Source organism: Herpailurus yagouaroundi, unplaced genomic scaffold, assembly GCF_014898765.1.
Source record: "Herpailurus yagouaroundi ecotype Mexico unplaced genomic scaffold, PumYag 162, whole genome shotgun sequence".
NCBI classification, from domain to species: domain Eukaryota; kingdom Metazoa; phylum Chordata; class Mammalia; order Carnivora; family Felidae; genus Herpailurus; species Herpailurus yagouaroundi.
The window spans coordinates 2,781,333-2,794,654 of NW_024412403.1; the positions used below are offsets into that span (position 1 = coordinate 2,781,333).

The window sequence follows — 13,322 nt, forward strand, 5'->3', positions numbered from 1 at the left end:
AATGCGGGGCCCAAACCCACAAACTGTGAGATCATGACCTGAGCCGAAGTCGGACGCTTAACTGACTGAGCCACCCAGATGCCCCTTTAATGTTTGTTTTTGAGAGAGAGAGACAGAGAGAGAGCATGAGCAGGGGAGGGGCAGAGAGATAGAGACACACAGAATCTGAAGCAGGCTCCACGCTCTGAGCAGTCAGCACTGAGCCTGAGGCAGGGCTCAAACCCACAGAGCATGAAATCATGAAGTCTAGCTGAAGTCAGACGCTTAGCTGACTGAGCCACCCAGGTGCCCCAAAATATTTTTAAATTTTTCTTGAGACTTCTTTAATTTGTGTTATTTAGAAGTGTGTTCTTTAATCTCCAAGTATTTAGGGATTTTCCAGTTATTTTTCTGTTACTAATTTCTAGTTGCATTCCATTGTGGTTGCAGTGATGTCAAAGTCTCCAGCTGTAAGGTGGATTCATCTATTTCTCTTTGTAGTTCTATCATCTTTTGCCTCACTTAGTTTGACACTCTGTTGTTAGGTGCATATATGTTAACAATTGTTATGTCTTTTTGGAGAATTGACCCCTTTATTATTATGTAATACCCTTCTTTTTTTTTTAAGTTTATTTATTTAGTTTTGAGAGACAGGGCATAAGCAGGGGAGGGGCAGAGAGAGAGAGGGAGAGCGAGAATCTCAAACAGGCTCCACACTGTCAGTGCAGAACCTGATGCGGGGCTCAATCTTATGAACTTTGAGATCATGGCTTGAGCTGAAATTCAGAGTTGGACGCTCAATTGACTGAGCCACCCAGGTGCCCCTGTGCAATACCCTTTTTTATCACTGATAATTTTCCTTGCTTTGAAGTCCGCTTTTTCTGAAATTAATTGAGCTGCTCCTGCTTTCTTTTGATTAGTGTTAACATGGTATATTTTCCTCCGTCCATTTATTTTTAATCTATATTTATTTTTATACTTAAAGTAGATTTCTTGTAGACTACCGATGGTTGGGCTGTGTCTTTTGATCCGCTCTGACAGCCTCTGTCTTTCTGTTGGTGCACTTGGACCCTGGACATTCCAAGAGATAACTGGCGTAGTTGGGCTACTGTCTACCGTCGTTGTTACTCTGTTGCCCTTGGTCTTTGTCTTGTTTTTGTCTTCCACTCTGTTCCTGCCTTTCCTGGTTTTAACTGAGCATTTGATACGGTTCCATTTTCTCTCCTTTCTTAGCATCTCAGCTTATTTCTCTTTTACCTTTTTCGGTGGTCGCCCTGCAGCTTGCGATACATTTACAGCTAATCCTGATCCCCTTTCGGATAACGCTGCCGGCTCCCGGGTACAGGGGCCCCTTAAGGTAACACGACCATCCTGCTCCTCCCTCCCGAGCCTCGCCGGGAGCCATCGTTCATTTCACATACTCCTCGGTCACCACGACTACCCTCCTTGCCGTTACTTTGAACCAACTGCTGTTAGGTCAAGCAAGGAAAAGAGAAATACAACTTGGAACTTTTCCTTCAGTGACTTCTGTTCCTTTAAGGAGATTTTAATGTTTCTTGCAAGGCAGGTCTACTGGCAACAAATTACAATTTTTGTCTAAGAAAGTCTTTGTTTCATTTTCTAAGGATACTTTCACTCGATGCAGAATTCGTTTTTGTTTTGTTTTGTTTTGTTTTGTTTTATTTTGTTTTTTCCCTTCTCAACCCTTTAAAAATTTCACTGTCCTCTCTCTGTGCTTGTGTGGCTTCTGTAGAGAAGCTGATGGAATCTCGTCTCTGGTCCTGTAGGTGAGGTGTTCTTTTCTCTGGCTTCTTTCAGGACTTTTTCTTCCTCTTTGATTCTCTGCAGTTTGGCAGTGCTCTGCCCAGGGGCACATGATTTTTGCACTTACCCTGCTTGGTGTCCTCGGAGCCTCCCAGATCTGGGGTCTGGTGTCTGATGTCAGGGTAGGGAATTCTCAGCCATCGTTGTTTCAAGCATGTGTCTGCAGCTTTCTCTCTCTCTCTTCTCCTCCCGTATTCCTGCCGCCCGGAGGTTACACCTCCCTTATTGTCCCACAGTCCTTGGGTGTTCTGTTTGGGTTTTGTCTTTGTTCCCTTTGCTTTTCAGTTCTGCAGGTTTCTGTGGCTACGTCGTCCAGCTCAGAGATGCTTTTGCCAGCCATGTCCAGCCCACTCGGAAGCCCATGAAAGGCATCCTCTATTTCTGCCACAGTGGTTTTGTGTCTAGAATTTCTTTCTGGTTTTTCCTCACGATTTCCATCTCTCTGCTTACGTTTGCCCGTCTGCTCTTGCGTGCGGTCTGCTTTATCCATCAGAGCCCTTAGCGTATTCGTCATGGTTGTTCTGAATTCCTGGTCTGACAACTCAGGCATCTCGGCCGTGTCTGGCTGTGTTGTTGCTTGCTTTGTCTGCGAATGGGTTTTTTTTTTTTTGCCTTTTGCCTTATGATTTTTTTTCTCGATAACCAGGCAAGTGACCTGGGTAGAAGGAAGTGCTGTAAACAGCCTTTTAGTAACATGGTGGTGACATGTCACAGGGAGGACACATTCTGTAGTCCCGTGACCTGGGCTCAGTCTTCCAGTGAGCCTGGGCCTCTGGACTGTGAACTTCCTGAGTGTTTCTCAGCTTTTTCCTCCCCTGCCCTCCCCCCACCCCCCCAGTGGAAGAGGATGGCTGGAGTGAGCTGCTCTTGGGTATCTCCCTTTCCTAGGTCAGTTAGGGTCCAGTTAACTAGTTTCCCCTGAGGGCAGGCCTTGCTGGGAAGAACAGAGTGCCCTGGTATGTTTCCGAACGGGTCCTTTTCCCTCACCCAGCCCTGGACACCCAGTCGAGCCCCTGCAGGTGCACGCCACAGGCCACCCTGTGGAGGCACCCTGGCTGGGAGCCCCGCACTTTCTAATGCTCAGGCTTGTCTACACCGAGCTTCTGGTGGTTCACCAGTTACCATTCAGGATTTCCTGCCCCAGCACTTGCTCCTGCACTGGTTTTTGCTCATGACTCTGCTCCGGTGAGCTGTGGCCCCGTATCCACCTGTCTCTCCAGTCTTGGGGACAGCAGTTTGCCCTGTGTCCTCCCCTCTCCTTGGGATCCAAGAGGAGCAGTTGTGGGTTGTGGACTTTTTCAGTCTGTTGAGCTTTTTACCTATCATTAGGATGGCGTGATGGCCCCCAGCTCCTGACATGCAGAACTGGAAACTGCAAGTCCTAGCTTTCATTTTTTTTTTTATTTAAAAAATTTTTTTTAATGTTTATTTATTTTTGATAGACAGAGCATGAGTGGGGGAGGGGCAGAGAGAGGGAGACACAGAATCAGAAACAGGCTCCAGGCTCTGAGCCATCAGCCCAGAGCCCGACGCGGGGCTCGAACTCACGGACCGCGAGATCATGACCTGAGCTGAAGTCGGACGTTCAACCGGCTGAGCCACCCAGGCGCCCCATCGTTTTTAAAATTTTTTTTTTTTCAACGTTTATTTATATTTGGGACAGAGAGAGACAGAGCATGAACGGGGGCGGGGCAGAGAGAGAGGGAGACACAGAATCGGAAACAGGCTCCAGGCTCTGAGCTGTCAGCACAGAGCCTGACTTGGGGCTCAAACTCACAGACCGTGAGATCATGACCTGAGCTGAAGTCGGACGCTCAACTGGCTGAGCCACCCAGGCGCCCCATCGTTTTTAAAGTCCATTTAAAAAAATCCATTTCTCTTCCACTTCATAAAAAACCTTTTCCTTCTTCAGAATTCAAGCAGCCAGTTACCTCCCCGTCCACCTTTGCCTCCCCTTGTCCACTCGGCAAGCACGGGGGTCGTGGCTTCCCCTGCCTGCCGTTCCCTTCGGTCTTGAATGTCTTGATCGTGTTTGTGGTGATGCTTTCAATGCTCTGGTGTCAAGGCTGCTTGCCTTTCTCAGTTGCAGAGATGCTGCTGCTCGACACCGTGAATAACCCAGTCTTGCCGCCACGCATTTCAGCCTGTGACATGGCAGAGCCCACTGCGGCGCTCAGGTACATATCGTCTCTGTTCCTGCTCCCTCCTCATTGCCCCTTAAGCTCCTGCTCCTTCTGACTGTCACCCTCCCTGGCCAGCTTGCTTTCTGTCCCACTCGCCGGGATCCCGTGTGGAACACACCAGGTTGCTACTTGCCTGTTGGCAGTCACAGCACCCCCCCCCACCCCCCCTTTTCCTGATGCTCCAGCCTTGGACCGGCCATGGGCCTTCTCCTTTCCTACGCCAGGGCTGCTCAGTGATGCTTGACCAGAAGGTTCCCAGTGCAGCCATGCCATCTCACCCTTTCCTGGTCTGAAGCCCCTGCCGGGGCCCTGTCCGTGTCCTCCCCAGTCTCCGCTTTGGTCTTCAGAGTGGCCAGGTCAGACTTCAGACTCTTTGTGACCTTGACCACTTCACCGTTCCTCGGTCCCTTGCAGATGTGTTCCCAGCAAGTGGCTTTCCTTCCTGCTACCCAGGGAGGATTGGGGGGTGGGCGTGACCTTACTTATGGCGCCTGCCTCATTTATGCCCACCCACTCTCTTTCTTCTGTGTGTGTCAGAGGAACCTGTGGCCTTCTGGGATTTTGGGTGACTGGTCCTTCTGCCTCTGGTTTTGATTAGCTGCCCTCTGCGATTTTGCTCAGTTGGTCGTCATCTCTTGCTTTGGCATTTTCAGATCCTCCCTCTCTACTGGCCCCCATTTGTGCTGTGACAACCTTCATCAGGGCCCATTTGTCAGCTCTGCTGGAGTTTGGGTGGCCTTGGGTTTACCTGACATAACATGAAGGGTGGTGTCTCATGGTGCCTCGTTCCTTTTGCTTCCTCTTGAAGTCCCTGTGGGCCCCGTGGGCCACTGGCCTTGTAATAGACTTGATCCTACTGTGGGACCCAGTAGGTCTCTTTGGTGGCACACACCCACAGGGTGACAAGTGAGACATTCTTGTGACTTGGCCTCGGTGAGTTCTTTCAGCGTCCTGTCCTCTCAGCTTGTGTAATTTCTCACTTGTCCTGGCTTATCTGCCTGTTTTGGGGGAAGACCCTTTTTTAACTCCAAATCTAGAAACTTCCTATATCTGGTAGCCAGACGCACCGGCGGCTGCTGGGCCTCTCGGGTGCTTTGTTCTGTTCCAGCAGGATGGCCGGACTGCCGTTTGCTATAGTGCTATGTCTCGTGAGCCTTGGCATCTGGGCCTCCGAGGGGATCGCCTTCCTGCTGCCCCAGCCAGGACCGCCTTCCCTGTGGGTGCCTGTGGGTGTTTCTCACGTCCTCACACAGCAGCCTCTCAGCCCAGGCCAGCCCTACACCAGGCTCCGTCAGCCAAGGCGGGGGAGGTCAGCACTACCAGCTGCTGGCAAGCCGCAGGGGCTCCCGTCCACCTCTTCTCCAACACTTCCGTTATCACCCGGCAGCCCGTGCTGGCCGGGTCAGCAGCCCCCGTCGCCACCGGCGCCAGCTCTCGTCCTCCGCCTCCAGCCTCAGGTCACGCAGGCGTACGCGCGGCACCTGGCGCGCTCTGCCGTGTCCGGCTTGTACCCGGACCTTGGGGCCGCACAGGCCAACGTGCACGGCGCTGGCACTCAGCCTGCTGTGGTGGACGCTGAGCCTCTCCTTGTTGGGTCTTGTCCCTCCCCACTGCTGTGGCGTGACACGGGTGTTGTCGTTGTTCTTGACACTCGAGAGCTGGACCAGCAAAATCTTTGTTTCGTGTGGGGGATCTGGATTTCAGGAATCAGAGTCACTTGGGCCTTTCTAAGTACCTTCTATTTCTTTTGTACTTAATTTTCTCAGTAACTGATTGTCATTGCCTTTCATTGTGGTTTTATCAATCCTATCAAATAGACCATGCGAGGCCTTTTAGCATCTTGTCGTTACCTGCTACTTAGGGCCACTGAACGGGTTTGCTGGAGGCCCCGGGTTCAAGGTGGCTCCCCAGCTGGCGAAAGGGGACCTCAGGCAGGGCAAGCTATTGGAGGTTGCAGGGGTGGGGGGACTTCTCCACATTCCCGAACAAAGACCACTGGTTCTCAGCGGAACACCATCCCCAGGTTTGGGGTTCATCTGCATGCTCCAGGAAGGGGGTGTGGTTACTCGGTACCAGCCATAGGTCGTCGACACAGCAAGTTCCACAGTTCAGGGCCCGGGGAGCATACGGTGTTTACGGTCAGGGAAGGCTGGAGAGGACAGAAGCTCCGCAAAGGTGTTTTTCGCCCAGGCACATGGAGGCACGATTACAGAAGCACCTTTGCAGTAGGGGATGTACTTGGCCCTGCTACTTGAGTTGTTTGTTGGTCCACTTGACGGCTTCCCAGATGTCATCAGCAGGGTTTAGTCAGTGAGAAGTCTTGTACCTGCAGTCTCCCAGGTGCAGAGATTTCCTCTGGTGCAGAACCAGCTTGTGAGTTCTGCAGAAAACCAGTTCACAGTTTATGGCCAAACTAGCATTATTATGTTTTGGAACGGATGCAGCAAGCGTGGTCATAGCTACATTTGCAGAGCTGAGCCTCCTTGAGTGATGATTCCCCATCCTAAGGACCATTGGGCTGATTTTTCCCGTGGAATCCCAGTTTCCAAAGAGGAGAGAACTTGGAAGGTGAGAACCCAGACTGTACTTTATAAAGATGATTCTAGAAGCATTTCCCCCAAATGTCATAGTGGCCGTGTTTTAGGACTACACTTAGGACTCTAAGCTTGGAGAGGGAACTCTACAGGCACCACAGTGCACTCAGTGGATGCATTGCTCATCTCTCCTCCCTTTGCTGGAAACTTCTGGGCGCCACAGACCGTGCTTCAGCTCTGTATTCCCAAGGCCTGATACACAGAAGGTACTCAGTAAATGATGCTAAATGAGCAAAGGAGGCAGACATACACTTTCTAGGGTCTGGTTACACCTGTTTGTTGTTAAAGTCGTACAGAGTGTAACCATGCATTTGGGTGAGCTGAAACCTTCACATAAGGAACAGCTTGATTCCAGTTGAAAAGAAATCCTCAAACATGATTGCATTTTCTTAATTGTTACCAAACTTTATTAATCCTAAGTAGTAGGAAAGCTATTGTTATTATTTTGTTTAGTGTTTATTTTTATTTTTGAGACAGAGACAGAACATGAGCAGGGGAGGGACAGAGCGGGAGACACAGAATCTGAAGCAGTGTCCAGGCTCTGAGCCGTCAGCACAGAGCCCGATGTGGGGCTCGAACCCACAAATCGAGAGATCATGACCTGAGCCGAAGTCGAGACGCTCAACCGACTGAGTCACCCAGGTGCCCTGGGAAGTTATTATTAAGGACATTACAGCGTATTTCTAGAATGTTGGTTAATGGTTAAATATTTTGAAGAGGGACATACGTTTGAGGACAAAATCTTAGGTTATGTTCAAATTCCTTAGAGTTGGCAGCATTTCCAGATATTAATAAAGGTCAACAAAGCTTCTAAAATGTTTCTAACATTTGGGGCCTGGGAGCTACTATATTTTATTTTTCAGGCGGCAGAGCTTGCAGCCACAAAATGTTTAACACTCAGTGAATTAGTCAAATACTAAGTTTTCAATTGGTAGGTGGTAGTTTGAATATAGCCTTGATTTTTCTTAAAGGCATTTTAAGGGTTTCAGCCTACCCAGTTTGATCATTCTATATACACTTTTTAAAAAAACAAAAAATCTGTGTTTGGCATTTTCATTAAGAAAAAAGCAAATAATGTAATACACATATGGGCAAAAGAGATCATCAGGCAGTTCACAAAGGAAACACTGGCAAGCTTCATAAATATGGAAAAAGATTCTTGGCTTCAATCATAATGCAAATTATTACCATTATGAGATAACTTCATTCTATCTCATTGAAACAGATCAGTGTCTGACAGTTGAGAGCTGTGGAGAGATGTGAGGCCTGAGAATGCTTACACCTGTCCGCCGCTGGTGGGAGGGAGACGAAGGCAGGTGGGCAGCATCTGTTGAGGTTAATATGCTTATGCCTGGAACAGGTAATCCCCTTTTGCGCACATCCTCCAGAAAAAGTTTTCGCTGTAAACACTAGGACACTAGTGCAGAAATGTCATGGCATCTGCATTTGTGATAGCACGTACTAGGAATTATCTAAACCTTTGTCGCCACAGAATAGATAGAGTGTGATTGATTCACATGAAAATACTATTCAAGTCAATGTGGACAAACATCTCACTGTGGTGTGGAATATTACGGTACGGTATGCTGCCACTGATACAGACACAGAAGATGGGATTGTCGGGCTCTGCACGTGTGCTGTGAAAATGTCTAAAAGTGCGTGGCTGTGTCATGGGACAAATGGAGGTAAGGTATGCATTTAGACAGAGTTCACAAAGGGGATTTGACCATGGTGATAAGATTTTTTTTTCTTAACCAGGGAGGTGGGTATTGTATCATTCTTTCTATCTTTTCTGGGCCTTTAATGCTACACAGTAGGTAAAAATTAATCTGTAGACATTTGGTTAGGGTTACACATGCTGATTTGTAGGTTCTAACTTGATAAGGGGGCGCAGAATCTAAAACAAGCAGATTATGTATTTAATTACTGTACTTATTGGAAAAAAGAAACAACCAACCAATCCTAAAATGTGTATGGAACCACAAAAGACCCTGACTAGCCACAGTGACCTTGAAGAAGGAAAGCAAAGCTGGAGGCATCGCATTTCCAGATTTCAAGTTATATTACAAAGCTGTAGTTATCAGCGCAATATGGTACTGGCACAAACACAGACACGTAGAGCAATGGAACAGAAATGAACCCACAACTATATGGTCAATTAATCTTTGACAGAGCAGGAAAGAATATCCAACGGAAAAAAAAGACAGTCTCTTCAGTAAGTGGTGTTGGGAAAACTAGACAGCGACATGCAAAAGAATGAAACTGGACCACTTTCTTACACCAGACACAAAATAAATTAAAAAATGGATGAAAGACCTAAATCAAAATCCCAGAGGAGAATGCAGTCCGTGAGGTCTTTGACATCAGTGGTCGCAACTACTTTCTAGATATCTCACCAGAGGCAAGGGAAACAAAAGCAAAAGTAAAATATTGGGACTTTGTCAAGATGAAAATCTTCTGCACAGCAAAGGAAACCAACAAAACTAAAAGGCAACCTGCTGAATGGGAGAAGATCTTTGCAAATGACATGTCTGATAAAGGGTTAGTATCCAAAATATAAAAAGAACTAATAGAACTTACCACCCAAAAAACAATCCAATTAAAAAATGGGCAGAAGACATGAACAGGTGTTTCTCCAAAGAAGACATCCAGATGGCCAACAGACACATGAATAGATGCTCAGTGTCACTCATCATCAGGGAAATGGAAACCAAAACCGCAGTGAGCTACCACCTTACACCTGTCGGAATGGTGAAAATCAACAACACAAGAAACAAGTATTGTCCAGGATGTGGGGAAAAGGGAAGCCTTGTGTTGTGCACTGTTGGTGGAAATGCAAACTGGTGTAGCTACTCTGGAAAACAGTATGGGGTTCCCTGAAAAAGTTAAAAATAGAACTACCCTATGATCCAGCAATTGTATTACTGGGTATTTACCCAAAGGATACAAAAATACTGATTCAAAGGGGTACATGCATCTCAACGTCTATAGCAGCATTATTTACAATAGCCAGACTATGAAAGCAGCCCAAATGTCCATTGATGAATGAATAAAAATGTGGTGTGTGTGTGTGTGTGTGTGTGTGTGTGTGTGTGTGTGTAATGGAATATTATTCAGCCTTAAAAAAGAGTGAAATCTTGCCATTTGCAACAACATGGTTGGATCTAGAGAGTATTATGCTAAGTGAAATAAGTCAGAGAAAGACAAATACCATATCACTTATAGGTATGGAATTTAAGCAACAAAAGCAGCACAGGGGAAAAGAAGAGAGGCAAAGAAAGAAACAGCCTCTTAATTGTAGACAGCACACTGCTGGTCACCAGAGGGGAGGTGGGGATGGGTGCGATAGGTGATGGGGCTTAAGGGGGGCACTTGTGATGAGCACCAGGCGATGTATGGAGGTGTCGAATCACTATATCGTACGCTTGAAACTAATACTACACTGCATGTTAACTGGGATTTGAGTAAAAGCTTCAAAACTATTTACTAGGACAGGTACCTGCTCCTACAGTTGGCCCATGGCAAATGCTCAGTGAGATTTCCAAAAATATGTATATGTTGGTGGGCCTCAAACTGCCAGTTTCTGTGCGTTGTTTCGTCTGAAGTATGGTGGTAAGGCTCTGCCGTTTGCCTCTCTCGGTTAATATGTGCGGGCTTTTATAAGCATTTTATTGCTCATTGTTCCCCAGCTTTATTTGACGGTGCTAATTTGGCTACTTTTGGTTCTAGTCCAGATGACCGGTCGGGGCTTTTCTTTCCTGTGGTTATGCCTTTTTGTTTATTTCTGTTGTTGGCTTGTTTTGAAGTGTTGGGTGTCTCTGTTCTTTGTTACTTCCAGTTGTCATTTCTTTTAAGACGAGTAAGGTAATCCAGGAGTGTCACCTTTACTTGTAATGACTCAGCCTGTCCGTCGGACTGTCAGGAGGGCTTCCTGACTTCTTACCAGGCCGATCTGTGCAGCCCGGCCCGGGGAAGCTGGGTGGAAGGAGTGGGTTTGCCAGTGTCTCTCTCGTAGCCTGGGTTTCATCCTCTCTCTGTCGATACCAGATGTGTCCGCGGTTCCCAGCCTTCGGAGCCTTCGCGTCTGTTTGTAACAAATCTTCTGCTTAGCTTCGTGGAAGGAGGCAGAATCCGCCTACCTTTTTTGTCACCGGAGGGAAGTCGGACTCCTGGCACCCCAGCACTTTGGGAGGTGACGTGTACTTTTAATCCCTCAGTGCCAGGAGAGTCGATGGTGCAGTTTCTCTTGACTTTGCGGTTGGAAACTTGATACGTGATTTACAAAATACTTGTGGTTAGAATAGAAATCTTGGAACAGAAGGTTTTCTGGGTTTGCTGTTTGCTGAGTCCTGTGTGACCTTGGAGAAGTCTCTGGTCTTCTGTGAGATACAGCCTGGCAATGACATGAGATCACTGCGATCACATTTGTTCGCATCTTAGCTGCCTCCGGATGGCTGATTTTGACCAAATACGAATTTTAAAGGTACTTGTCAATTTTGTGAGTCGTTTTTGCCACCTTAAATGGCAGTCAGTGGAGCGTTTCGGCTGCCTGTATTTCCTGGGTTTGCCCTGTATTCCAGCTTTCACTCATGTGCCGATTCTGCCTTTTAAGGTTTAAAGATTAGCTAGCTTAAAAAAAAAAATAAAAAAGATTAGCTAGCTTATTTTCATTCTCTAAGGCAGGGGTCACAAACTTTATCTGTAGAGGGCCAGAGAGAAAGTACTTTAGGCTTTGCGGGCCACATGGCCTCTGTAGCAGTGACTCGGCCGTGCTGTTGTAGCATATGGAAACGCGGGGACACTATGTGTAACTTGGAGGAATTCCGACTACCTGTGTTGGTGATCTGAGAAAAGAACTTCTCTCTTCTTAGACTCCTGGGTTGGAGGCCTCAGAAAGTTCTAGTTAAAGTGCTGAATTTTCCTCATGAATACGACATTTGGACCGCTCTTAGTAACTCATTAAATAGATTACTAATGAATAGGGTTTGGATACTGCAAACATTCTCGGGAAACCTTGAAAGGATTTGCAAGTTTGGCTCCTTTTGTGGCCCGTGAGAAGGCAGAGTACCATCATCTGAGAACTGGGCATCACTGCCCTGGAGGGCGCTAGTCTAGCGTTGTCTTCTTGAACTTGGTAGCATTACTTTGACTTTGCAAACACCCATGGGAATACGGGGAGAGAACGCCTTGTCTGTGCGTGCTTTGCCCTGCTGGGGCTCTCAGTCGCTGGGGGTTGGTGCCCTTTCCATATTCAAACTGAGTGCTTACAGGCCCTGCAGCAGGCTGTGTGGCTGCAAAAATGAATAAGCCACGGAGCTTAGAAACCAACTATTTTAACAGAAAACCGTAGTAAACATTTCTGTGGCGTGCATGTGTGCGTGTACCGCAGTTGATTTAATTAGTCCCTTGTTAATGGACTGAATCGCTATTATTGATTTTCTTTTGCTTCAGGCTCCAATGTGTCTTGGCATGACACTGTTACTGATCCCTTCTTTATTTAAAATGTTGATGTATTGCTTATTACGGAGTTTTTGCAGTGGTTTTGATTTTTTAAAAGTTTGCCGTACAGTACATTAAAAAAAAATCTTGTTTACTGACCGTTTTGGCTTCCCTTGCATTTGCACCAAAGAAATGCCTTCTCTCTGCACCCTAGTGGGCCCTGCCGGGTAAATCTTCCAGCGTCTCCTGGACTTTGCAGGTTGTCTTTGTGGACTCTGGGTTCTGTTATCTCTTCCTGAAGGGAAAGAGTTTGTCCTAGCAGGCGGTTAGCTTTACCCGACTCTTAAACTCCGACTCCCCTGAGGTGATCAACACACTCTGGGCCCTGTCCTTGGTTTTCCAGTCCCTACTGCTCACGGGGCCTCTTCGGGGCTGCCTTGTGGAGGCGCCGTCTGTCCGTGCAGGCTGGGCCGGGGCCACGGAGGTTTTGCCCTGCACTGTAGTGCTCCCGGGCGGCGTCCCGGGCCGAGTCCCTGCCTGCCTACGCTCCCTCCTCCCCGCCTGTGCTCTGCTTGCCGTAGCTCCTTTAACTCCTTCTCTCTCTCTGTGCGGGGCCTCTCCTTACCAGCCTTGCCACCGCCTCAGTTTCCCTTGAGTTTCACCATTTGATTGTTACCCTTTCACTTTTTGTAAGTTCTAGGTCCTCCTTCGAATGGGCTGGCCACTTGTAATACTCCGTAGCTCCTTTATCTTGTTTCTTAAATTTATTTTTGTATTTTTCTTAATATTTATTTTTATTTCTGAGAGAGAATGTGTGCAAGTGGGGGAGGGGCAGAGAGAGAGAGGGGACAGAGGATCTGAAGCAGGCTCCGTGCAGACTGCAGAGAGCCCGATGTGGGGCTCGAACTCACGAACCGTTGGATCGTGACCTGAGCCGAAGTTGGACGCTCAACCGATTGAGCCCCCACCAGGCGCCCCTCTCTTTGTATTCTCTGTACCTACTAAATATACCCATTTTCTATTCTGTGGTTGACACTTCCAGGGTGTGCCAGTTCTCTTTGTAGAAAAATTCTGACTCTCATTGGTTCTTTGTGCTCTCACTCTCATGTGACATCTCGTTTCTCATGGCTTTTGTGATTTTTGTTATGGACTCACATTTGTTGGTACTGTATTTGGGGCAGTTCTTTGAAGATCGGGTTGAGGGTTCTATCCCGGCTCTCCTTTGTCTTAAAATTACTGGCTTGTGGATTTTCAGGCCATCCACAAAGTGTGGATTCATGCCCAGCTTGACAGCTCACTCTTT

General features: G+C 47.5%; 1 protein-coding gene across 5 annotated transcripts in view; it reads left to right on the forward strand.

Annotated features, from left to right (window-relative positions):
- Positions 1-13,322, forward strand: part of HSF2BP (heat shock transcription factor 2 binding protein) — a 96,591-nt gene that overhangs the window by 38,994 nt on the left and 44,275 nt on the right. The window lies entirely within an intron of this gene.